At 40.4% G+C, this 26,213-nt stretch overlaps 1 long non-coding RNA gene across 1 annotated transcript; it reads left to right on the top strand.

Annotated features, from left to right (window-relative positions):
- The first annotated feature begins 3,381 nt into the window (after positions 1–3,381).
- LOC120385214 lies at positions 3,382–24,940 on the top strand. The gene is made up of 3 exons (XR_005589376.1): positions 3,382–3,421; positions 22,396–22,490; positions 24,885–24,940. It is a non-coding gene; the product is annotated as an uncharacterized LOC120385214 (long non-coding RNA).
- Positions 24,941–26,213: the final 1,273 nt, after the last annotated feature.

The following is a 26,213-nucleotide window of genomic DNA, read 5'->3' as shown; positions in this document are numbered from 1 at the left end:
ACTTACTTTGTGCAGTATGGGCTAAATTCAGATAGTTCAGATGGTAGCACCTGGTTCATGATTTATACATAGAATAAACTTAATTTTCTACAAAAACCCAAGCAAACAAAATAAATCCTTTCCATATATTTTTACATAGGTTTCACTTTGTGACTACAGTTCAAAATTATGTTGCACAGGATTTTTTTATCACAATCAAGGCAAACATTTTATACTCCCTTGGAGAAGAACTACAGAATTTAACTACAGGTATAATTTCCCCAAAGTAAAAAATTAAAAGATATTTTTCCCATGTGACTAATAGGAAAAAGCTAGCGATGCTAGCTTTTTTGATGCTAATAACTGCCTCATTAATCTTAGACTTAGCAACATGATAATACTGTTAAAGTAGGACAGAATGATTAACAGCATTATATGGAAGATACAGTAAGCATCTAGGAATTCATTCACTCATTAGACACTGTGTAAATATATATATCTCACAATCAATCTCAAAGAAAAATGGGAGAATGAAAGTCTTACTATCTCAACAGAAATCTGAGAGTATATCTGGCTTAATGTGAAAGATTCTTCAAGTTCTTTATCCCTGTGATTCTTCCAGAACAAGATATTAAATAGGTACTACTGGATTGCAGAGCATTTATTTAAGGCTAGATTGAAAACATACAGTGAGTGTTGGAAGTGCAAAGAGCCACATGCAACTTTTTGTAAATCCTCTATATCTGTCAAAAATGTGTACTTGAATACTATATTCAGTGCTGTCTCAAACTGTGTCACTTTTTCCCCATGAGAGAGAGGTTGGGTAAGGTGATATTTTATATTCTTCTGTTGGTGAAACAAGCTTTCGAGCTTTCACAGTGCTCTCCTTCAGGTCTTTCACAGACGTAAAGAAGAGCTCTGTGTTAGGTCCAAAAAAGCTAGTTAGTCCAAAAAAGAGATTACCTCACCCACCTTGTCTCTTTAATATCCTGGGAGCAACATGACTACAACACAGCATACAACTATTTTTCCTTCTCCAAGCCTGTGTATTTTAGGGAACTGGATAAGCTGGAATTACTAGAACATTCAGAAATGAGTTATAGTAACTATTCTAGTGGCCAAAAGAGTTATTTTGAAATGGAAATCTGCAATTCCTTCCTCATACGCTGAATGAGTTCTCTACTACTGCATTAATAGGAAAAATGACAAATAGAAACACGTCGAGAAATATGAGAATGGCTGGAAACACATGAAACTATTGAGTATCTCTGCAGTTTAGTATATATTAGTCCCTGATATTTGTAGACTATGTTAACACTTATCTTTTTAGTCACTTCAAGAATTAATGCCTTGCATGGCATTTATGGGTTCTTGGGTTTTTTGTCCCCAGGTTTTTCAGATGATAAACATTGAACTTTATTTTTATATGCTATTGCCACTTTGTGTGTGTATATAATGAAACATATTAAAAAAAAAAACCTTGACATTTTCAAAAGCCTTTTGTGTTCTTATCTATATGTGTAACAAGTTTTAATTTAGATTGCCTGCTCTCCCTGAAGTAGTTAAGACCTGAGTCATTTTAAGGTAGGTGTAATTTTAATTTAATAACTCAAGAATGACTCCATTCACAATTAAAACAAATAGGCAACAAATCCCAAAATCGAATATAGTCTGAGAAGGACCTTGTGAGAAAATTGTCAATGGTATATAGTATCTGCAGTAATTCTTTTTTTTTATTGAAAGCCGCATATTCTGTAATATCTAGAAATATGTTTTGAGACAAAGGAAACAAAAAAAATCTAACTTTCAGATAAATTTAGTGATTCAACTAGGTGAACAAAATGTACATTTGTATGCTCAGATTAGCACATAGGTATGTGTAGTGGGTTGGTGCTGGTTGTCCTCCTCCCCCTTCTGGGTCTATGGGAGGCCACCCCGCCTCGCTATCTCTGTGTGTCACCCACCACTGGGGAATTAGTCGGGCAACACAAAGCCTGGGGCTCTGGCCTGCAGTCAGGACAGAATATCAAACACAGTTAGGAGTCTGAGCACAGTCTCTCAGAATAATGGTGGGGACAGTAACTCCATTTATGGCAATGTCATTTGGTGGGAATAGCGTCCCATCCTGTCTATGATTCTGGTCTCCTGATCACTGAAAAATCCTGGCATAATTAACTTTCCCAGTGCAGCAACTTTCCAACGCCAAACTGATTGACAAGTGTCCTGTAGCAGTCCGGGGTAGCCAGCTTCCAGATGGCTATTGTAACCCTCACACGTGTCTTTATCTTGGAAGGTTGGGGAAAGCTGCTCACAAACTCCAGAAATGTAGCTTTCTTAATGCAAAAATTTGGACCCACTGCTGGTCATCCCAGATCTGCATGACGATGTGATCCCACCAGTCAGTGCTTGTGGCCCTGTACCAGAAACACCATTCTACATAGCGGGCATCAATGGCTATACCAAATGTACTGAGAAGTGTCAGACAGTGTGAGTCTGCCATGCCAGGGCACGCACTCTTCATCCTCTGCCTCCCACCCCAATCCATCCAAAGATCTGTCAAGTGCCTTTGGTGAGTCAGAAAACACTGCCAGAATGCCCACCCAGCACTTCACGGAAGTTCTGCGTGTTTCTTGATACAGAAGTGAAAGCACAAACTAGAGAACTTCTTGAAAAGTTGTTTTTCAGCAGGCTGTGTTGGCAGCTGTTCAAATGTCCTGTAATGTGCTGGGTTGGCAGTAAAGTTTTCCCACAGAGGACCACCATCAAAAGGCTAAAGCAGCCATATTTTGGGAGGATGCTAACAAGTCTGGGATATGATTGATTTCACTTAGGTTTGCTTGCTGTAGTGTGGATGCCAGAAGCCCACATTCAAGAACAGGTTAGAAAATTATTAATGTAGGGTTAAGAATCAGTGTAGACAATCAAGCACCAGATCATAAAACAGGGCTCAGATCACTTAAGTCCCACTAGTCCTGGGCTTACACTGCAGTGTAGACATACCCAAAGAGACTGCAGGACTCACATGAATCAGGATCAGAGACAGCCAGAGTTTAAAATGAGCTGTCACAGAAAGAATTGGGTAGCTGAAATGGGGAAGGAAAAATTAGAGATCAAGAGCAACATGTCTGACAAGTTGTGTATTCTGCAAGTCATTTTATTTGAAACTGTAGTCCCTCATGTTTAGTGGCATTTGTATATTTTCTTTATGCAACAGGATTTTAACATTTTAGGCTTTAGTTAGCTCCATGAAAAAGATAATGAAGTATGCAAATGTCATCTTAATATTTTGCTGGATGCATTTATTTTTTCTCAGTTGACTTCACAGCTCAAGATTGACAGAGACTCTTTCTAGTAGCTAATCATTCTATCTCATCATCTTAGGGCAAAAAAGCTGAAACTTTTTTTTGATAAAAAGGTGACATGCTGAAAAGTGCTTCTGAAGGTAAGAGCTTGCTGTTCGAGATTCATGCTTTATCTAGGAGCTCAGAGCACCAGAAACTGATGATAAGGACTTTTTAGAACTCTGACATACTTTTTTATGTATGTATTTTCAAATTGCAGTAAAACAAATTATATTCATATTCACTTATGACTTGACATGAGGTTACAACTTTTTTTCCCCTTTACCAACTGCATTCTCATAATTCCAGCTTGCTATAGTCATTACTCTAATAAGAAGTGGGGCTTCTGATTCCATTTAAATCAAGGATTCCCTAGCCACAGACCTTCTATTAACCTTCTTTTGCATATTTCTATTTCCTCCTCCTGTTGTCTCTCTGATTGTAGTGATAGGAAACTCCCAAGGGCTTTAGCAGTGAAAGCACAGATTATCAGCCCAAGTGGAGGCATTACAACAAGCTATAACTGAACAGAGAGAAGCCTTATCACTGGCTAAGGCAGTAATAGACCAAGCTAAGAAACCCCCTACTATTTATGTCCCATGGAAGTGGAAGGTCACAGAGTTTGGTGGCTTCCTGATTAGACCAGGAGACATTACGGTAGAAGAGTGGGTCAAGTGTATGAAGGCGGCTCTGCGTGTGCTAAGAGTACCTGAAAAAGATCATGTGGACTTCATAGAGGAGCACCTTAAGGGCCAGGCCAAGGCCACAGTAAAGTTCATGGCAATGATGGACAAGAAAGATGAAGAAAAGGTATTTGAACCCTTCCTAGAAGTGTATGGAGACAAGATATCTATTGGAACTCGAATAAAGGAGTTCATTGAGTGAAAACAGGACCCCAGTGAAAGTATCCGGGCATACGCATATGACCTCCAGGAGAGAATGAGCAAAGAGGCGTGACCTGAGAGATGGGCTGGTCGCCACTTCCCACAGCCCCCATTGGCCCGGAGCGGTGAACCGCGGCCAGTGGGAGCCATGATCGGCCGAACCTGCGGACAGGGCAGGTAAACAAACCGGCCCAGCCCACCACAGTGCTTACTCTGGTGAGCCGTGTACCAAAGGTTGCCAATCCCTGCCTTATAGAGTGCATTACAAACAATATTTCAACAGTATAAATGGAATCAGAATACAATAGCTACTTCATGAGAGTTCTCTCTCATATATCTGTGACAACATCAAATATTGCACATGAAAACCACATCCCCACCTCTTCCTTATTACTAACAGTAGAGTCCAGAAAAATTTTAAGGGTGAAATCCTGGCCCTCTTGAAATTAATGGGAGTTTACTCAGAAAACACTACAATGACTGAGTAAAGCAAATTACTTTTTGATGAAGGTAAGCAGTGATCATGGGCACAGGCACCAACTTTCAGTGTGTCGGGGGGTGCTCGACACCTGGCTTTGGCTCAGGCCCCACCCCCGTCCACCCCTTTCCCCAAGGCCCCACCTCTTCTCCCCTTGCACCTTGCACCTCTCATTCCACCCCTGTTCCACCTCTTCCTACTCTGTTCTGCCCCCTCTCCCAAGCATGCCACATACAGCCTCCTACACACCGCAAAACAGATGACTGTGCTGGGCAGGAGGCACTGGGAGTAGGGTGACCAGATGTCCTGATTTTATAAGGACTGTCCCGATATTTGGGGCCTACCACCACGCACCCCCGTCCCGATTTTTCACACTTGCTGTCTGGTCACCCTAGCTGGGAGGGAGGAGGAGGCGCTGATTGGCAGGGCCCACTGGTAGGCAGGAGCTGCTGGGTGGAGGGGGATGTGCTGATAGCGGGGCTGCTGGTGGATGCTCAGGATTTTTTCCTTGTGGCTGCTCCAGCCCCGGAGCACCCATGCAGTTGGCACTTATGATGATGGGTATAATTATTTTGCCCTTTTCATTCAGTCCTTTTGGGTCCTATGCCTATCATCCAGTGATTTATGGGTTTATCTCTAAGAAGGAAACATATCTGCTACCCACCTAAAGTTTGCTAATATAGTTTGTTCTTTCATAGTCTGAGAACCTGTCTAAAGGTCTAGATTCATCATAGATATAATGGGAGACTTCTTCGGTTTTAATGAGAAGCATTTTTATTTATCTTTTAATGAATAGTTGACATGGCAATTATTGAAATGTTGCTTTGATAGAAAAACTGCACACTCCTAAGACATATAGAAATTCATTAACTCTAATTCTTGCACTTTGGTATGTTGGTACATAATTCATAGGAATATTATTTACACATTTACAATATGTTTTCATTGTTTTGTACTTTTCTGTTTTATTACTGTATACACACAACAAAAATATGCAAAGAATGAAACACCAAAGATAAATGAAAAAGACAAAGGGAATTCAAATTACTTATTGGATTTCATATTTTTTCTTACAGAGCATTCTCATTTAATGGGAAGGGTCTAGAATTACTTTCCAAAGGAGATTAGATAGTGCCAGAGTCTGGCTACTTTTAGGAAATGCTGAGAAACTTTCTTAACAGGTACCATTTTTTCCACCATAACCAGAATGACATTCACAGTACCAGCTGGTCCTCATTCACCATTTGACCCCTGCACAAAACAAAGACTCCCCCCTGAGCTTGGTTTATATATAACCTCAAAAGAGAAAAAAGCCAGGGATTTTTCCATTGCCAATCTATTTTCATGCAATGCAATACCCTAAGATTAGATGGGTAGGTTGGTGTATATATATAATATTTCTTCAGAAATAATATCAGTATGAAACTATCACTCTTATTTTCCCTTTTTCTAAAGCATCATGATATAAACACTGCAAAAAGAGATAAAAAAGAAAAAAAGAAAGAAATGATGTTTCAATACTCTTGTGTACTATTAGGGACTAATTTTTCTTTCTCACACATTTAAATTAATCTGTATTTTCAGAAATTGTTCCAATAAGTGCTGACATTTTTCCAGCTCATTATTCAATCTGTAGACCAGTTCTGCCCCAAAATTGGTTTATCCCATACCAAATTCAGTCCTGGCATGGCAATGAATTTGGATTCTGCCATTTATGCAACAATAATCTCTTCGTAGATAATATTGCTAACAGAATCTACTTCATGGTTCAATGCAATATATTTTAATGTCAATGACATCATGCAAAAGTAACACTACTAGAGTAAAGTATTATACTTTTGTAGTGGGGCAGATGCCCATTCCTGAAAAAACAAGGCTTAAAAGCAGCCCTGGAGAGGGCCGCATCTGTGAAAGGGTAGGTGGATTGGGAAAAAAGCCCCAGCTGGCCCTAATAAGAGGACTGTGGGCCAGAAGCTGTGGGAGTCTCACTCTAGCCCTGGAGTGAGAAGGGCTAGCTGCCTGAGAGAAAGGTTCCTGAGGTGGAGCAGTGCTGGGGAAGGGCAAAGGTTGCTGGGGAGCTCCAGCCTGGTAAACCCTCAGGCTGCAGGCCTTGGTGAAGGCCTACAAAAGGTACTGGGACTGCAGAAGGGCAGCCCAGGGATAGGTAAAGGCAGCAGGTCCTAACCCCTTGACAATGATGAGTGGCTATTACAGACTGAAGTGAGAGGTGGCTAGATGATGACTGGCAGTAGCTACTAAGGCAAAGTGGGGTTAGAGGGTTAGGGGTTCCCCTGTGGGGGAGACCCAGTGTGTGGGGGTAGTGCAGGGGGAGAACCCCAGGGTAAGGGGCACTGGGGTCTTGCAGGGACCTGGGGCCAGTGGCTGGTGGGATACCAGCCAGCAGAGGGTGCTCTGGAGCTGAAAAAGAGCTAATTCCCAGACAACCAGCAGGAGGTGCTGCACCCATGAGTCATTGCTTCTCTACAACTTCCCACAATTGTCTCCCTTCTTTGCAGTACTTGAGTCCAGACTGATTGTATATATAGGCATGAGCATAGGAAATGGCAAATATCAGAATTATTTGCTTGAGGCATCCTATACCGATTGTCCTTAAAAAACCATGTCTGAATAGGCTGCTTGAAGTTGGATAAAGTATTTTAAAATGGATTAAACAGAATTTAAAATCTCTATCTGTACCTTACTGAGTTTCCAGGATTATATCCCACTGTTAGTGAACTATCATATTTAAAGGCCTTTTCTATCTGAATTTCAAAATGTAATACATTTTTATTGAGCAAAACTGAACTATAGAAAAATAGTAATAATAGGATGTCATCCACCTACAGAAGTAACTTGTATAGTCAGCCACCCACTCTATCTGATATATGCTCTCTGCTTCTGATAGTGATTGCTAGCATTCTAAAACTAATGCAAAAAGCAACGGTAAGGTGCAATCCTGCCTACTTAAGCAAGAGAGAAAGAAACGATTCCTTAAACCATTTGTCTGTATTATATCTTCACTTTCTACAATTTTCAGTGGGCTTTAGATCAAACCGTCTGTGGACAAACTGTTGAAACCATATATAACTCTGGACAAAAGATTTAGGTCATAATTTTAATACTGCCATTCAGTGCTATCAAAGACCTTTTCTGTGTTTAATGCTATGTCTACTAATGTCTGTAAGCTATCTATAGATTATATAGTGATAAGCAGTGGTTGGGGATTACCCACTGCTTACTTCTGTGGAACAATTCTTGCCTCATTTTCAATCATTCATTTCCTATAATTTTATTTAAGGTGTCAGCCAAAATCTTAGAAGAAAGCTTGTGGTCAGCATGGAACCTTGTACAGTGTAATTGCTACCTTGATTTGGATTTTCTATGTAAAGAAAACCACATATTTATTCAGTGTATGGTATTTGGTAAAGACAAACCATGCCCCCTCCCCACCACCACCACCCCCATCCATGTGTGGATATCTCATTTGTGTGAAAGAGAGGTCTGGATTTCTTTTATTGCACTTCCCCTTCCCATCCCCAGACTCTACAGACCAGATCTGGGTTTGCACACTAGGACAAATGGTAGAGATGTGGTATGGAGGGGGAAGCAAAACAGAGGGCCTTGTGGTTGTTGCCAAGAAAAGTTAGTATACCCAAGACTGTATTAATTTTTGTTTAGTTGTCAGGTCAAAAGTTAACCTGCCTTACTTGCAGAACAATAATTATCCAATGTCTGTCTGAACAATGCATAGTCATTGAACAATGGCCCATAAGGTACATTTTAATATTTTAACCTGTTTAATCATATTAAATCAACTTACGTAAAACTTTTACAGCAGCCTTAAGCATGGAGAAAATTACATGAAGCTCAATACAAAAGTCCAGGTCATCAGCTAGTGCAAGGCCTATAAGTATTTTGTGTCTTGCAAAGTATTTAAAGCATTCTCAGCATTTAATAATAAATAATGACTCGTATTTAAATAGATAGATGGATAACTTTCCCCTTAACCTTGATAAGCAGAGTGGCTTTGATAAAGATGATTTTTCCCTTGACTATTGTATAATATGCAGATTGTTTCACATACTTCTAACTGTCTTCCTTTCCTTCTTAAATTGTCTCCCTTTATATGGCAATTTAAGAAACTATATTATCCTTAAATCTCTAGGTTTAGGGAAATTGGAAGGATGACTTAACTTTTTTAATATAAATCTATGTTAATGGGCTTCCCATATGGAAAATCACTAAATGACAAGAAAATTAAATACAAGCAGCTTTGATGTAAATAAAGCAACATTATGCAGGAGATACTCTTTGGGGTAATTATTTTGCCAGCAAAATTGGGGGCCAAATTGTCCATTGGTATAAATTGGTACAGGAGCTTGCCAACTTACACCAACAAATGATTGGGTCCTATAGTTCTAAAAAGACTACTGTCATTTAATGCAAAGTAGCCTGTAGATATAGGGGGGAAATAAAATATAAAAATAAAATTCTTTATCATGGCTTTTGATAATCCAGATGTTTTCCAGTCAGAATCTATAATTAAATACACAAGATCTGGGCCTAAACAGTCTCATCTATTACAAGTATAGTTTTGGGGTGAGGTAGGGTGGGGTGGGGAGGAAACACTATTTATCTGAGATCCATCCTTCTTCCTTGAATCTCAGGGCTTGGCTACACTTGCAAGTTGCAGCGCTGGTAGAGGCTTTCCAGCGCTGCAATTAGTAACCGTCCCCATACATACAGGCATCCAGCGCTGCAACTCCTGGCTGCAGCGCTGCTGCTGGCAGCTGCTGGTTGGGGTGTGGTGTATTTGCAGCGCTGGTGATCCAGCGCGCTGCTCATCAAGTGGACACACCACACATTTATTTGCCTCCCAGGAGGAGATCAGAGAGAAAGCTTTTAACTTTTTTTAAATTTTTCTTTTTTTTTGTTATGCAGCCTCTCTTTTGTTTTGTTGTGACGAACGATCAGAAGCTCTGCTTGCTTAAAAAAAAAAAAAAACAATCACACACAACACAGGAGAGCTGTGTGTGTCTGTGTGGAAGCGATCAAATGAGAGGGAGGGAATGTTTGTTGTTTTTGCAGAAAAGCAGGCTGGCAGGCTGTAAGACCACATTAAGACAAGAGTTCGTGAATTTTTTTTCATTTTTGTGATTTAAAAGCTAAACTCCAAAATCCACTCTCCCTCTTCCTCTCTCTCTCCTTCCCCTTCCCAGGCCAGGAGACAGGGTGTGAGGTGAGGAGTCGGAGAGTTGGAGTTTGGCTGTTTGCAGGCTGTAGTTAAGACTAAGGGCTCGTGATTTTTTTTGTTTTTTTCAATCCAGGAACAAAACACACAGTGTTGGCTCCTCTCTCTCTCTTCCACTCCTTCCCTCTCTCTCCACCCTCCACCCCTCCACACACCACCCCACAGTTGCCTGTGAAGCCCTGGTGCTGCTGCAGCCAGCAAGCATATAGTTGCCAAATGCGCCACACAAATACAGCCACACAACACCAGCACTGTGTGCCACTGTGGCCACACACACACTGTGAGCAGGCACCACACCAGCTAGCAGCCTACACAGTTGGATGACCAGCGCTGCACAAGCCCTCAGTAATTGAAGAATTAAGTAATTGAAGAAATAGGAGCCACTTGTGGAACCATTACTCCTGCAAGGAATCCCATCAACTCTAATGGGTCTAGTTGTGTGAGTTCACAAACATGAGTAAGGACCACAAAATTGGTATCTTAATTCCAACTGAGACTGCTTCCAATACAATTTCATGATACTATTCACATGTTTAAATATATGTGCATTCTTAAATTCCTTCCTGAATCGGGGCCTAAACCAATACATTCTCTGTTTAAAAAATATGTTGCCAAGAGCTAAGAAACAATAGGGAACCACTGAGTTAAGGTGTAGAGCTGTGGTGCCCAACTTTATTACACAAGAGGGCTTGCATAAACCTAAGCACAACCTTGTGTGGGCCAAACAGATTCTACATATTTTAATAAGAGTTAAAGTCACCTGTATTGATTTATATTTTAAGTAGAGGTGTTGATTAATCTCAGTTAACTCACATGATTAACTCAAAAAATTAATCGTGATTTAAAAAATTAATCAGGATTAATCACACTTTTAATCACACTGTTAAACAATAGAATGCCAATTGAAATTTATTAAATATTTGTGGATGTTTTTCTACATTTTCAAATATATTGATTCCAATTACAACGCTGAATACAAAGTGTATAGTGCTTACTTTACATTATTTTTATTACAAATATTTGCACTGTAACAATACAAATATAGTATTTTTCAATTCACCTTATACGAGTACTGTAGTGCAATCTCTTTATCATGAGAGTGCAACTTACAAATGTAGATTTTTTTTGTTTTATTTTTGAGTGCAGTAACAATGTAAAACTTTAGGGCCTACAAATCCACTCAGTCCTACTTCTTGTTCAGCCACTCGCTCAGATATTTACAGGAGATAATGCTGCCTGCTTCTTATTTATAATGTCACCAGAAAGTGAGAACAGGTGTTCACAAGGCACTTTTGTAGCCAGTATTGCAAGGTATTTTTGTGCCAGATATGCTAAACATTCATATTCCCCTTCATGCTTTGCCCACCATTCCAGAAGATATACTTGCATGCTGATGATGAAATTTGTGACTGAACTCCTTGCAGGAGAATTGCATGTCCCCTGCCCTGTTTTACTCACATTATGCCATACATTTCATGTTATAGCAATCTCGGATGATGACCCCGCACATGTTGTTCATGTTAAGAACACTTTCACTGCAGATTTGACAAAACACAAAGAAGGTACCAATATGAGATTTATAAAGATAGCTATAGAACTCAACACAAGGTTTAAAAATCTGAAGTGTCTTCCAAAATCTGATAGGGAGGAGGTGTGGAACATGCTTTGAGAAGAGTAAAACCAGCAACACTCTGATGCGGAAATTACTGAACCTAAACCACCAAAAAAAATCAACCTTCTGCTGATGGCATCTGACTCAGATAATGAAAATGGAAGTGCATCGGTCCACCCCACTTTGGATCATTATCAAGCAGAACCCATCCTCGGCATGGCTGGCTTTAGGCCAATTCGCCTGATTCCCCGGAATCGGGCCCCGTGCCAGTGTTTTTTAATTTTTATTCACCCAGCAGCACTCTGGGTCTTCGGCGGCATTTTGGCGGCAGGTCCTTCACTTGCTCCGGGTCTTTGGCGGCATTTCGGCAGCGGGTCCTTGAGTGTCACCAAAGACCCACAGCGAGTGAAGGACCCACTGCCGAAGTGCTGCCGAAGACCCGGAGCGGCGCCGGGTGAGTACGAATTGGGCCCCGCACTTGCTAATGCCGGCCCTGATCATCGGCATGGGCGGATGTCCTCTGGAATTGTGGTTGAAGCATGAAGGGACATATGAATCTTTAGTGCATCTGGCACATAAATATTTTGTGATGTCAGTTACAACAGTGCTATGTGAATGCCTGTTCTTACTTTCAGGTGACATTGTAAACAAGAAGGAGGCAGCATTATCTCCCTTAAATGAAAACAAACTTGTTTGAGCAAGTGGCTGAAAGAGAAGTAGGACTGAGCGGACTTGTAGTCTCTAAAATTTTACATTGTTTTATTTTTGAGTGCAGGTTTTTTTGTACATAAGTCTACAATTGTAAATTCAACTTGCATGATAGAGATTGCACTACAGTACTTGTATTAGGTAAATTGAAAAATACTATTTTTTTTTTACAGTGCAAATATTTGTAATAAAAATAATATACAGTGAGCACTGTATATTTTGTATTCTGTGTTCTAACTGAAATCAATGTATTTGAAAATGTAGAAAATATCAAAAATTATTTAAATAAATAGTATTCTGTTGTTTAACTGTGCGATTATTCATGTGATTAATGATGATTTTTTTAAAATCACGTGATTAATCACGATTAATTATTTAATTGTTTAGCTCTAATTTTCAGATCAGCTTGTTTCGTATGTATTTAGATGGGTTGTTTCTATGTGTGATATTGTCTATTTACACATTTGTGTAAACTAGGATGTAAACATGATGACAAAACGCTAATGAATCTACTGTTAGTATATGGTGTTGAAACAGGCGCTGGGCCTTATGAAATGCTCTGGTGGGCCATGTATGACCTGTGGACCATAGATTGGTCACCCCTGGTGTAGCGTATTAAAATCTGAAAAAATAATTTTAAACAAACTTCTTACCTTAGGGACTGATCCAGCAAAATGCTGAACATTTTATGGCTATGCTCAGTGCCTTAAATTGCCATTGGCTAAGATGTTGAGGACCTCCCAGGAAGTGCTAATTTCCTTCAAACTCTGAGCCATTAGGAGAGCAACATATATGACTACATCAATATGCACAAGAGTGGGGCAATACAATGGGCTTTTTATACATATTACCACAAGCAGCAACAATTTTAAATAGACAGTTATTTATATTTTACAGAATATGGACTAAATTCTACTCACAACAGAACTTGGTCCAAAAATGCCTTACAATATATGTTTAATACCTTTTATCATATCAAATTAGATAAAGCAAAATATATAGTTCTGGAATATCTTTTTATAAGCACTGTCAAAATGTTCCAAACTGTATTTGTTTAAACTTACAACTGTAGTGTAATAGGCAAAATATTTAGTACTGTAGTTCTGTTAAATTTTCGGATATGTGATTATTAGGGATAAAAATGGATAAGAGTAGCAAGGCAGCTAGATATATACTATATTTTTATTAATTTATCTAAGCCATTCTATTTTACACTGTACCACAAAAAATTAATCCTACACATAATATGGGGCTCACCTTTTTTAAATACCACCTTTCACTTGAATAAATTACATATTGAATCTCACAATGCTATGAAATATTTGCAAATAAATAGATGCATGTTCTAGAATTCTTCAAGATTCAAAACACTGACAGTAAACCTTTTGTTACAGATTCTGAAAATATTTTCTCTTTGCAGTACGAATAAGCTAGAAATGAAACACCTTCTCATTATCTACTGCACTGCAGCAGGGTCATTAAAGTACTGAAATATGTTATCCTCCTAGCAATAGAGTTCATAAAGTTTAAAACTACATTTACAGAATTTCAGGGAAGTCTTGGATGATGGAACAAATTATCTACACATCCAGGGCAACAACACATACACTTGACAAGATTTTAAAAAACAAAGATGTTAAATGAATCAAATTTCTGTGTGCGCAAATGATGAACTCCTAAGAGAGAGTACTAGTTCTTTTCTGACTGGAGAGTGCCTAGCATGGCATAGATTCTACTAGTAAATAAACAAATTATTACGATTTTTTTAACACTAGCAAATGGGCAGGGATTCACACATAGCTTTAGTACATCTTTCTGCACTCTTGATCTTGCATGTAGACAAAAACAAAGTAGTCCTAGGTGCAAATTAAGGTAGCCTCAGAGCTACCTTAATTTGCTGTAGTCTTCGAGGGACTATGTCATCAGTGAGGACCTCAGAGCGCATCACACACTGGCCCTGCCTTTGACATGCTAACCTTGCCCTAAAGAGGACCAGAAGGTGTCATAGAACAGCATCTCAATACTGCAGAAGAAATACACAGAGCACCTTTCTAAATTTGTGGGAAGCACAAGTCAGAACCTGTGCAAGATTCACCTTGCAGGGTTTACTGGGGCCTCATTTTTATATCTGTTTTATAGTTTGCTCATTGTGATATTTGTTGGGATATAGATATTCAAGCCTGTCAGCAAAGGCCTATACTTTAAGAATTTAGGTGTATTCTTATCACTAAGCTAGTTATAGAGGTATAAAAGAAAGAATCAAAATCACTGTCTGTCTGTGTAAGGGCCTTCTCTTACTGTGACAGTCTGAGGCCCTGTTCTTTGGCTAACCAGCAGAGGCCAGCCATAAGCTGGGAAGTGTACGGTCACATCTTTACATTCCAAACTAGTCACATTGAAATAAGGTTCTATTGGGCTGTTAGGAATACAATCCTGTCCTGAAATTCTTATTACCTCCACAGAAAGGGAAGAGCCTTTCTCAGGGGTCGGCAACCTCTGGACATGGCTCGCCAGGGTAAGTACCCTGTCGGACCAGGCCAGTTTGTTTACCTGCCGCGTAGGGTGTGCTGGCTGCGGCTTCCCACCTCCCACATTGGCTTGGAGCGGCAAACCGCGGCCAGTGGGAGCCGCGATCAGCCGAACCTGGCGATGCGGCAGATAAACAAACTGGCCCTGGCCTGCCAGGGTGCTTACCCTGGCGAGCCGCGTGCCAGAGGTTGCCAATCCCTGGCCTAGAAGATGTAAAAGAAAACTTAGTTTGATAGCATTCTGTCTGGCAACAACTCACCTATCAATAGCTGGGATGTGAAATCTTCATTTCTGTATTTTTCTATCACTGTAGTTTCCACTTCTCTATTTTTTGTCTGTATAATCTCTGTCTGGTTCTGTGATTGTTTCTATCTACTGTATAATTAATTTTTTTGGGTGTAAACCAGGGGTCGGCAACCTTTCAGAAGTGCTGTGCCGAGTATTCATTTATTCGCTCTGATTTAAGGTTTCGTGTGCCAGTAATAATTTTAATGTTTTTAGAAGGTCTCTTTCTATAAGTCTATAATATATAACTAAACTATTGTTGTATGTAAAGTAAATAAGGTTTTTTAAATATTTAAGAAGCTTAATTTAAAATTAAATTAAAATGCAGAGCCCCCGGACAGGTGGCCAGGACCCGGGCAGTGTGAGTGCCGCTGAAAATCAGCTTGCGTGCTGCCTTCGGCACCTGTGCCATAGGTTGCCTACCCCTGGTGTAAACCAATTAAGGTGGTGGGATATAATTGGTTAAATAACTGGTTTACTGGTTAAATGTAAAATGATTGGTTAAGGTATAGCTTAAGCAGAACTCAAGTTTTACTATACAGTTTGCAGTCAATCAGGAAATAAGGGGGGGATGGGAACAGGGAATCAGAGCGCGGGAATTGGAATCATTTTCGCTAAGAGGGGGGAATGGGAACAGGGAATGGAAACAGGGACACAGGCAAGTCTCTGTGGTGTCAGAGCTGGGAAGGGGGACACTGAGGAAGGAAACTGGAATCATGATTTCTAGAAGTTCACCCCAATAAACATTGAATTGTTTTCAGCTTCGGACTTCGGGTAGTGTTACTCTCTGTTCATGCAAGAAGGAACAGGGAAGTGAGAGGTTGAAGGAATAAGCCCCCTAACAATTTTATTTGATTAAAATATGACAATATAGATCATTGTTGCAACCACTGTTCTAAATTTGCAACACATCTTGTACAAAATGTGGCATGTAAGATGTTTATGGAAATGTTATGATTTGCTGAATATGATTATGCTATTTATATGTATGTATCATTTTTGTATTTGAAGTTATAAGTATTGGCTCTATACCTGTATTTCAAATGTTTGCTCCTGGGGTTATGCGCACAAGGTATTTACCCTGCACACTTGAAGGAACTATTCAAGTAGGATGGTCCATTAAAACAGTGTTTTTCAACCAGGGGTCTAGGATCCCCTGGGGGGCCATGAGCACGTTTCAAAGGGGCTGCCAAGCAGGGCCAGCATTAGAGTTGCTAGGGCCCAGAGTAGAAATGTGAAGTTCCACCGCATGGGGCTGAAGCCTGGGGCCCTGAGTCCTGCCACCTGGGGCTGAAGCTGAAGCCTGAGCAATGTAGCTTTGCGAGGATCCTTGTGACATGGGGCCCCAGGCAATTGTCCGGCTTGCTACCCCTCATGCCAGCCCTGCCTTTTATATGCAGAAAACCCGTTATTGTGGCACATGTGGGCAGTGGAGTTTTTATAGAATGTTGGGGGGCCTCAGAAAGAAAAAGGTTGAGAACCCCTGCACTAAAGGACACTTAACTTACAATGGAAGACACCTATCTGCTCTTAATGGACTTACCTGCTATGACTAGGCAAAATGATGCATGAACATGTGACTTGTCCATGTGACTCCAAACACCATCTTGTTACTGTAATTTTCCACAGTAGGAACAGTGGGATTCCCTCCACATGTCTGAAGATATAAAAGGCCCTGGAAACACCTCCATTTTGCCTCTTCCCTGCTCAAACCTCTGGACTATGGACTTATACTAATGGGAGCATTCTAACCAAGGGACTAAGGTCCTTCCAATGATTTGGAAGACATAAAGTCAGCAGTTTATTCCGTTACTGCTATAAGCCTGAACCAAGAACTTTGCAATTACTGTATATATTTCATTCCTTTAACTAATTTTTAACTTTCTTTCTTTCTTTCTTTGAATAAACCTTTAGATTTTAGATACTAAACGATTAGCAACAGCATGATTTTTGGGTAAGATCTGAGTTTTATACTGACCTGGGTGTGTGGCTGGTCCTTTGGGATCAGAAGAACCTTTTATTTGAGGAGACTGGTTTTAAAGAACGACTAATCTCTAAGTCTAGTGCTTCTGGTGGTGATAGAAGGACCTAAGAAACTGCTTTTATGACTTCTTGTTAGCCAGTGTGTTGAAGCAGAAGTTTACTTTTGTTGCTGGTTTGGGATATCTCAGGGGAGAATAACCTCCAGTTTTGGGGTGTGTCCACTCTATTTGTTAGCAGTTTGTGCTGGATTTGGGTATTCTCAGTTGTGACCCACAAAGGCACGGTTACACCAATTATAAGAAATTATTTGCCCACATATAGTAAGGCATGTTACCGATCAAAAGCATTCAGCTCCAAATTGAAGATCCCTATCTACAAATGATTACATTTAGAGAGAGACAAGAATCAAAGCCCCAACGCCAAGCTCCTCTGTACATTTGAAAATTCAGATCAATGCCCAGACTCACTGTACAAGAGTGCTAGGTGAGGGAAAGCATGGTTTCCCACAACTCCTTGAAGGGGAGATTGAATACTGTAGTAGGGCTATTTGTTAGCAGTACTATTGAGGCTTTGTCTATACTATGCACCTTTTAGCAACATGGCTGTGCCACTACAGCTGTGCCGCTAAAAGGCACACAGTGTAGCTGCTGTTTGTCAGCAGGACAGAGCTCTACCACTAACAAAAAACTTCCACCCCCAACAAGCAGCAATAGCTTTGTCAGCCGAACAACTCTCCTGCCAACAAAGTGCTGTTCACACCAGTGCTTTTCGTTGGCAAAACTTTTGTTATTCGGGGGGCCGGGATGGTTTTGTCATTCAGTTTGCAGTGTAGGCAAAGCCTTAACCTCTCCTGCTTTTTGGCACTACATCTCTCACAGAAGCCATGCTGAAAAATTGCTTGTCCACTAATGCAAAAAAAAAAAATCTCTTTTCAATAGGAAACTTTACATAGAGAGGAAGATAATGACTACAAGAAGTCATACTAACTTTCACAAAGACATCCACTGATTCCTGAGGGGACCATGCTGCAGAGATCAACTTCTCTTCCTGCTCTCTCCCTTCTGACCCAGTGCATGCTACCCAGACCCTTGGTGCCGTGAGGGGAAACATATGGCAGAGACACAACCTCTGCCTCCTTCCAAAGTATTAAATCCCATTTTACCCTTCTTTGTTCTCCTGTCTGCCTCACAGCTCAGCTGAGCATATACCCCAATGTCTGTATGTTGAATTTATTCAGTAAGATCTTGTTTTTAAAAAGTGTGAATGTCTAAGGGGAGAAAAAAGAGTGTCATTCCATTTTAGAACAATGTGTGAATTGTGATGTGAGTTAGCTGTGCAGGGTCTAGCTGTGTCCCTGTGTAGTAAAATCCAGGTCAAATTCACTAAAGAATGAAAAAAAATAATTTTAGTATTTGTTTTTGTGCGTTTGTTTTCTCCCCTCGCTTCCCAGCTGAGTATTGGAACAAACTATTTCTGTCAGTGAAGCTTTCCATGTCAGAGCTATTTACAGGAAAATCTGAAACTTTATTTCCTAAATATATGCTAAGGATTTTCTGTACAACTGTTACATCAAAAAGTGTATAGGCATGTAAGATAATTAAAGATCTATCTTTAGGTGTTCAGTGCCTGGGCATCAGAAACAAAATCAAAAGAGAAATTAGGCATATTCTGAAATATTACTTATATTTGTAAAGTACTGGATGATTCTTGGATGCAAGGTACTGTAAGAAAAAGTAACAATAATAATTATGACAAGAGACTAACATGCTGCATCTCTATTCTGTAAGATACTAAATTCTCTTGCACTGAACTAAAATGGAAGGTGAGGGCAAGTACATCTTGTGTCCACTGAAATCAATGGCAAAATATTCACTGACTTCAAGGTGTGCACCATCAAGTCTATATCACCTTGTAGCTGGCGATCAGCAGCTTGCAGGCACGGCCCATTTATTTGCATATGAATAACTGTGAATGAGTGTTATACTTTTCCTTAACTTTATTTTTTGTTTATATGCTCATCTATTTCACAGGCACATGTATAGCACTGCATCAGGCAAGGGGACTGTCACTATGATGCTTATACAAACCTTCAGTGCCGGTAGATTTCCTTCATGTCTTCCTTTGTCATGAAGGAACCAATAAGAACAATAAGAGCAGGGTGAATTTGAAACCAAGATAATATTAATCACATTAAGATAACAAGTCTATTCTAAACAACACATGAACTACAAAGTTTGAAACTTAAACTATTGATTTTTGTAACAGTTTAAATCCTTGTCTTCCTTTGTGGATTTGGATGAATTAGGGGCATCAATATCTCCTCCCTATTCCAAAGCAATTCTTCCTTTTGCTACTTTAAAAAGAGAGGAATGTTTATTAATCCAGTTAATTTATTCATAGAGTAGTAGGCACCAATCCTATGCTTAACTTTATGCACACAAGTAGCCCCAGTGAATTTACATACATAGTGTTTGCAAGAAAAGAGGTTTAAGTGAGCTCAAGTATCTGATCCCACATTTTATTATTTATGCTCATCCCTAGATCTGCCTCTGATTTTAGTTTAATATATGGTTCCTTTGATCATTTGTTCTTTCAGTGAGTCATATATTGCAAGGTAGAATTCTTTTTTCATAGAATTCTGTAACTTTGGCTTTTCTGACTATGAATTCTGTCTGGGGGTGGATTTGTAGCTTAATGCATTTACATGTTCAGAATATGAACATTTAACAAAATCTAAAACTAGATGTATATATTCCAACTGTAACTTACCTTTTTTTTTTTTTGCTTATGAATGTGTATCTCCCAAAGTTAATCCTTTTCTGTACAACAAGGGGGGGGGAATCCTTTATCCCTTACGGTATCAGCAAGCAGCCTAATTCACAGATTTAAAATTCTATCTACTATTTGCCATATTTCTAACTGATCTTGGCCTTTTAGCAAATTAATTCCCCTTTGTAAGATAGGTCTCTAAGATTATCTGATAAAGGTGCTCAAAATCCTCTTGCAGTGAGAGTTGCTAAACAAATTTGAGAAACTTTTATAAATCTGGACAAAAATGTTAACTTAAAAAAAATGTTTCACTGGCTATATTTAGTCCTCATTATTTCTACTTGCTGGAATGACCTTCAGTGTTTTGTACTTTTCAATTATATCTACCAATATTGAACCCCACCTGCCTCCCTGTTCAAATGTCCCTTTGGGCTTGCTTTGACCATAGTCACAATGTTTTCCAAACCTGAGATTCTAGTTCTATCAAACTTTTTTCAGTCTCTATTGCCAGATCTCTACACATTGGCACTGTGATTTGAGAATAAATGGGTCAGATTAAGATAGCGTAGTCAGTGTAAACACACCAGTATTTTTACAGTGATTTATGTATCTTGCCTATTTTCTCTAATCCTTACAGGTTTAATGCCTGCCTTACATAAGTCATTTAGGCATGTGAAATAATGCGTATCCTGATTTCTGTTTTCATAATCTCGCATAAAGAATTAGGGAAGATAGGGAACATCAGCCTATCATTATATTGCATTCCGTAATATAATTGATATTCTTGAAGGACACTGAATTCTAACTGAATCACTAACTTTCAATGTGCATATCCAGTATGTTCAAGTTGACAAAGTGTTCACAGTAGGTTGCCAGCTATCACTGCTTAATTTTATTGACCTCACTTTTTGGTGATTATTACTATTTCAAAATAAATCACACTACTGCATGCACGCAAACACTTGCAAATATACTTGTGTTTCTTTAATTTAGGAGACACAGAACACACAGATTTTGAAGTGAAATTGAAGCTGCTGTGTATCAGTGGTGCATATCAAGAACTTGAGAGGATTGTCTCACAAGGGCATATTCAGAATATGAATTAATTTATCTCTTTCTCTCTCTCAGGACCAATGAGTCTTTAATTATTTAGTCACAATGCAACAGCTTCAATACTGGGGGGAAAGAGACAGCAAAAGAAACAGGGAGTGAGACACAGACATTGTATCTTGGTGGCTCGTGCACTGAGGTGGGAGATCCAGGATCCATTCCCACTGCTCCATTTCTTTTTTAAATTATTTTATCTATTTATTATTCACAGTGAAACAACTTCAACGGGAGAGACTGAGGGAGCCCTCCATAAGAATATCCCATAGTCTAGTGACTAAGACACTTATCTGACAGGTGGCAGCACCCTGTTTAAATCCCCTCTTCCACACAGGTGGAGAGGAACTTGAAGTGGGGTGGGGGATTGTCTCACATACTGTGCAAGCAAGGCCGGCTCCAAGCACCAGCCGAGCAAGCTCGTGTTTGGAGCGGCAGATTCCAAGGGGCGGAATTCCCGCCAATCCTTTTTTTTTTTTTTTGCTTCGCCGCTTCCGCAGGTTTGGTTTTTTTAATTTTTGGTTCACTGCTTTGGCCGCCCTGTAGGGGGCAGCAACGCAGAGGAGGGGAGCGTCCTGCTGGGAATGGTGCCAAGTCTGTAGCAAGCCCAGCAGTGCAGCCCACGTCCTCCCCTGCCTGCCGACCGGAGCGGCACGGAGTTCTCCTGGCAGGCGGAGTGGCAAGTGCCCCGCTGAAGGAAGCCCTGGTTGCTCCTCTTCTCTCTCTCCCCCCTGCTGGCTGGGGCACTTCTGCAGAGCCGGGAGTCCCCCTGCACCTGCGCTCCGTCCGCCCCACAGGTTTTCTTTTGGTTTTTTTTCTCCCCTGCCCGCTGCTCCAGCCAGCCCACAGGTTTGTTTGTCCCCCTCTTCCCCCCGCCCATTCGCTGCTCCAGCCAGCCCGCAGGTGATTTTTTGCTGGGGCGGCAAAAAAGCCAGAGCCAGCTCTGTATGCAAGTACCCTAACCACTAGGCTAAAAAGTTACGAGGAAAGTCCTCCTTCACATGTAAGCTCATCTCTTCTGGTAGGTGAGCTCTGAGCATGCTTACCAGTGGAGGAATGTTTAATTTCTCCTGGTTTCTGCATCACACTGGAGTTTAGGCGTATGGACATCTGGTGTAGGCCAGCAATACATGTGCCCAGAGGCAGAATGGTGTGAAGGGAAATTTTACAGACAAAATTTAAGTCCCAAGTGATTTTGGCTCAGAAACAGTTAGGCAGGGGTTGTGTGAATCCCAGAGGGTCTGATTATGTGATTCTAGGCACCTAATGTGGCAGTTAGTCAATCTAGTTCTAAAAATAGAAAATGTTATCAACAGTTAGAGATGAGGCACTGTACCAGTGAATATTAATTATGATACAAATGAGACAAATAGGCTAGTGAATAAATCAGTGATCACTGGACTGGAATCACATGGTAGTCAAGTCTGATCTTGTAAGTGACGTGACAATGGTTGTCTCACTGATTCTCCTAGTGCATTATAGCCGATATGACAAAGCCACCAAACTTCAGAAGAATTGGCAGGATTTGTTGTCTCTCCCAAGAAGAAATCCCCCTAAGCCTGAAATGGTAAGGTGATTGATTTATAACTTATCTTTTGATGTGTAGCCATTTCAGGTTTGGATAGCTGTCACCAGTGTGATCAGAGTACAGCATTAAATCTTGTTCACAGAGCTGTGGGTAGATTAGAAACTCAAACTGGAATTGCTGACAGTTCTGAAATGCATATAACCACGCTGTTCATTTTTCCCTCACCACCATTGTCATAGATCTTATTTGATGCTGGAAAGCAAATAACAAATTGTAATCCATGTGATTAGATAGACAGCATAGTATGAGTTCTTGTTGCCATATGGAAATTCATCTCAAGGCCAAAATGAAATTCTGAACAGATGTAACCGATGATGCCCTGCCACATATTATTTTCTAAGCAGAGCTAGTCAGTCTCTGTCAGCCTGGTAAATTCAGCTGAGCAGTTCTGTAAAAAAAAAGAAAAGAAATTATTTCAGTCTATGCTTTAGTATCTTAGAAGCAAAATGCATTATTTAAAAGTAATTGGAAAAAAATAGGAACAATTGAATTATTACACGTATAATGGAGTTGCAGATTTTTTGTTTAAATTCCCTGATAAAGAAGTCTCTATGTGGTTGTTATACCTAGGAAAGTATCCATATTACTTGTAGCTCAGCTGGATTTAAGAATATATACCACTCCAAACTGAAGACCATTTTCATTGGCTTACTTTTGTAGTTAGCGGTTCTCTTATTTAAGTGGGACCCAAATGCATAGTTTATGTTTTCACAACTGTGTACAGATAATTAAAATATTAATAGTTTACATTCACCAACCCCCAAGACAGCTGTGTTCATCTTGGATAATGCAGATCCCAAACCCCAGAATAAAGCACATAAGAGCCAAGGAGAATGTGTTCACAGTAGAGGGTATCTAGCTGTGGAATTAATTTGTGGAGATTAGACGACCCCTGAATCTGACCTCCTTTAGAAAACAATCCAAAAGCTTCTTATTTGATAAAACATTTCCATAATAAATAGAATGACATTCACAACATTAACCATTAGCCTCTTCCAACCTCCACTTCCCTCCCTACACTAAGCAGAGTTTTCTATCTCCCCAAAAGCGAGAAGAGTCAGATACTCCATGAAGTCCACTAGAGACTTCAATATTGACAATATATTTATGCAGAAGGTGCTCAGAAACCATGGCGATGAGTGGCAATTCAAAATCTTAAGATAGACAGTCTGCTAGTGGCTAGATCCACAGAGGGATTTAGGTACCTTCTGCCACCTTGGGTGCCAAAATCCTCAATGCCCCATTCAGCTGCCATTTAACTCTGTAAGTGCCTAAATTCCCTAGATGCCTAAGTTGTCACTGGTAAACAGCCCTAGTCACCTATATTTCCACCAGTGAATATGAGCACAGCTGCCTTAGTCCTGGTGCCCATGGCTAGCTCATGCCTGAGCACCAGCGAGAGCCTCGTTAGGCATTCCCCACCTAAGTTGTCTGAGTTGTCCAATCTCAGAGAGTGTTCAGAGACCATCTGCTGGATCAGACTGCCTCACAAAACCATGCCAGAGGAGGACTAGGTGTCTCCCTTTTACTCAGTATCACAGTGATGAGCACACTCACCCAAGATGTAGGAGATTGCAGTTCACTCTCCTTGGTATTAGAATAGGGACTTTAACCCACATCTCTCTCATAAATGTCCTAACCACTGGGGTATGGGGTATTTTCAGGTGGGGAGTGCCAAGTCTTGCCTGTTGAAGCTGTTCCACTTTGTATAAAAGACACAACTATTTACTAGTCCCAGCACATGTGGTGCTATAGGTCAGTGGGTAGGGCATACACCTTAGCTTTAAGAAGGCCAGTTTGAGTCCCTGCTCCAATGACTAGGCCAGGTTTTTTATTTGATTCAGATCTCTCTGTCTCTCTTTGGAATTAACCAGAGCAGGGCCGGCTCTACAGTTTTCACTGCCCCAAGCAGCGCGCCAAATTGCCACCACCGGGAGGGGGGCAGTCCCTATGTCCCTAGGGCGGCAGGCGCATTTCCGCGTGGCGGCAGCTTCTATGTTTAGCTGAAGCCGCCCCGGACAGCTAAACATAGAAGCTGCAACCGAATTGCCGCTACCGCGGAAACGCGCCTGCCGCCCTAAGGGCACACAGATTACCCCGCACCCCGCACCCCGCCCGCGGTGGCAATTCGGCGTGCTGCTTGGGGGCAAAACAAGGGGGACTGCTGCACCTTGCAGAATGCTGCCCCAAGCACCAGCTTGGAATTCTGGTGCCTGGAGCCGGCCCTGAACCAGAGAGTCAACTCTAGACCGCAAAAACTTTCCTATAAAAATGGCATTGATATCCAACTGTTTCCATAAAATATTTTGGTTTTGACAAAATAACATTTTCTGATGATTTTTTTTCCACTCAACGCTACTCATGAGCCTGCAGAGAGATGCACTTGGGGAAGAGAATAACAGAGAGAATATAAGGAGACAAGAAAAGGGACATCTCAGTGGTGCCTTGGACACTTTGTAGAACCTCTGGGAGCTGAACCCCTGGGAGCTGAAAAGGAATTAGAAAGCAAGACAAAGCAAACATCAAAGGGGACTTACAACATTGTGGAGGTATATGGTAAATGAGAGATCCTAATATACATTAGGTCTGTCTGTAATGGCCTGGAGAAATACAGAGTTGTGTTGAGATGAGAGGTAATGCAGAAAAAGTGGTGTCAGTAATGCCATGTCTAATAAAAGGATTTCAGCAGCTATTGACACAGCACCATTGGCAGCAAAATGTTTCCTAACTGTTCTTCAGTATATATAGAAATCACTTACTTGCACTTCTAAAAAAATTCTGCATCTCAGAGTGAGGATTCAGTAGAAATTTCTGTTGAGAATTTGCCTGAAGCAACATTATTTTCTTCTCGCTCAAGAGCCACAAGCTGTTATTTCTAAACACAGAAGTGCATAGGAAAACAGAAATAAGAACAAGTGAGCTTGACCCAGGTAAAAAAGAAATACTAATGTGAGGACATATTTTATAAAAGGGTAAATCCTGGACCCTCACCCTTTTTCTACAGGCAGGGAGCTCTCTTTCTGCAATGGACATGGTGTGATTCCTTTAATAGGAGCTGCAGAAGAGGACGCTGGGAGTTTCACATTCCCTATACATTATAGAGCTGTCTTCTGTGGAGGCTTTTTATTTCCCAGCATGCAGAAGGATTTTGGAGGCCAGAACAGGAGTGGAATCAGGAGGTCCCACATCCTGGCAAGTGACTGCTTCTCTGCTTGCCTCTATTGAACAGCCTGTGGTAAAACCTGACCACTTGGACCAATATTTGGTCCAGAGACACTAAAACGTAACAGTGATTTTCTGGTATTTTAGAACTATTAAAATAATCCTGTTCTCATATTACTTGATCAACAGATGTAGTGAATGGACAATCAAGCTAGAATTTCATCACTTTAGTTTGACATTTGTCTTTCCCTCATCTTTAACTAATAGTCCATGTTCCAAAATACACTAATGCAAAAGTGCTTGCATGCTTTAGCTAGTAGAATATCTCATGTCATTTGCTGAGACATTAACATACGTAATGCATTACTAAGACTCACTAGATTGCTCTTAAAAAGAAAGCTAAAGAAGCCAAACTACATTTTCAGCAACCAATTTGGTGGTTCTTTGTAAATGCAATATAATTGTAATGCTGTGGGAAATTGGAGACATGAAAGAGGGGTTATAAAACATCAGCTTTTTAGAAGGAAAGTCTTGATATTT

This window comes from Mauremys reevesii, linkage group 1, assembly GCF_016161935.1.
Source record: "Mauremys reevesii isolate NIE-2019 linkage group 1, ASM1616193v1, whole genome shotgun sequence".
NCBI lineage: Eukaryota > Metazoa > Chordata > Testudines > Geoemydidae > Mauremys > Mauremys reevesii.
The sequence above is the reverse complement of the archived record's forward strand: the minus strand, read 5'-3'. Positions and strand labels throughout refer to the sequence as shown.